Source organism: Arachis stenosperma, chromosome 5 (assembly GCF_014773155.1).
Source record: "Arachis stenosperma cultivar V10309 chromosome 5, arast.V10309.gnm1.PFL2, whole genome shotgun sequence".
Lineage (NCBI taxonomy): Eukaryota > Viridiplantae > Streptophyta > Magnoliopsida > Fabales > Fabaceae > Arachis > Arachis stenosperma.
Window position 1 is genome coordinate 27,304,717 of NC_080381.1, and position 1,465 is coordinate 27,306,181.

Genomic DNA, 1,465 nt, shown 5'->3' on the forward strand with positions numbered 1-1,465 from the left:
TGGCATTCAGAGTATCAATTTCAAGAACTCCTTTCTTCTGACTTGTCCCATTGTTCACAGGATTCCTTTCAGAAGTGTACATGAATTGGTTATTTGCAACCATTTCAATTAGCTCTTGAGCTTCTGTAGGCGTCTTCTTCAGATGAAGAGATCCTCCAGCAGATCTATCCAAAGACATCTTGGATAGTTCAGAGAGACCATCATAGAAAATACCTATGAGCTCATTCAGAAAGCATGTCAGATGGACATTTTCTGATCAATTGTTTGTATCTTTCCCAAGCTTCATAGAGGGATTCTCCATCCTTCTGTCTGAAGGTTGGACATCCACTCTAAGCTTACTCAATTTTTGAGGTGGAAAGAACTTTGCCAAGAAGGCATTGACTAGCTTTTCATGAGTCCAGGCTTTCTTTAGGTTGTGAGTCCAACCATGTCCTAGCTCTGTCTCTTACAGCAAAAGGGAATAGCATAAGTCTGTAGACCTCAGGGTCAACCCCATTAGTCTTGACAGTGTCACAGATTTGCAAGAATTCAGCTAAGAACTGATGAGGATCTTCCAATGGAAGTCCATGGAACTTGCAATTCTGTTGCATTAGAGAAACTAATTGAGGCTTAAGCTCAAAGTTGTTGCTCCAATGGCAGGGATAGAGATGCTTCTCCCATAGAAGTCGGGAGTAGGTGCAGTAAAGTCACCCAGCACTTCCTTGCATTGTTGTTGTTTTCGGCTGCCATGTGTTCTTCTTCTTTGAAGAATTCGGTTAGGTCCTTTCAGGTTCAGGGTCAGCTTCAACAAGAATGCCTTTGTCTTTGTTCCTGCTCATATGAAAGAGAAGAAAACAAGAAAAATGTGGAATCCTCTATGTCACAGTATAGAGATTCCTTGAGGTGTCAGAGGAACAGAAAAATAGAAAGAAGAGGTAGAAGAATTCGAACTTAATAGATAGAGTTCGAATTGTGCATTGAGAAGGAGTGGTACTCCATAAATAGAAGGATGTGGGAAGAGAGGAAGAAATTTCGAAAATCAAGTGAAATTTTTGAAAACATTTTTAAAAAAAAATTAATTAATTTTCGAAAATCAAGAGTGAGAAACAGATCAAGAAATTTTTGAAAAAGATTTTTGAAATTAGAAATAAAAAAGATATGATTTGAAAACTATTTTGAAAAAGATGTGATTAAAAAGATATGATTGAAAAGTTATGGTTTTAAAAAGATATGATTGAAAAGATATGATTTGAAAACAATTTTAAAAAGATTGATTTTAAAAATTAATGACTTGCCTAACAAGAAAGATATTTTCAAACATTAAACCTTTCTCAACAGAAAAGGCAACATACTTAAAATGTTCAATCAAATCATTAATTGTTAGTAAGTATCTTTGAAAAAGGAAAGAATTGATTTTGAAAACATTTGATTGAAAAGATATGATTTGAAAAAGATTTGATTTGAAAAACTTTGAAAACTTGAAAAA

At 34.7% G+C, this 1,465-nt stretch overlaps 1 non-coding gene across 1 annotated transcript; it reads left to right on the top strand.

Annotated features, from left to right (window-relative positions):
• The first annotated feature begins 230 nt into the window (after positions 1–230).
• LOC130984358 (small nucleolar RNA R71) lies at positions 231–337 on the top strand. The gene has a single exon (XR_009088298.1). It is a non-coding gene; the product is annotated as a small nucleolar RNA R71 (small nucleolar RNA).
• Positions 338–1,465: the final 1,128 nt, after the last annotated feature.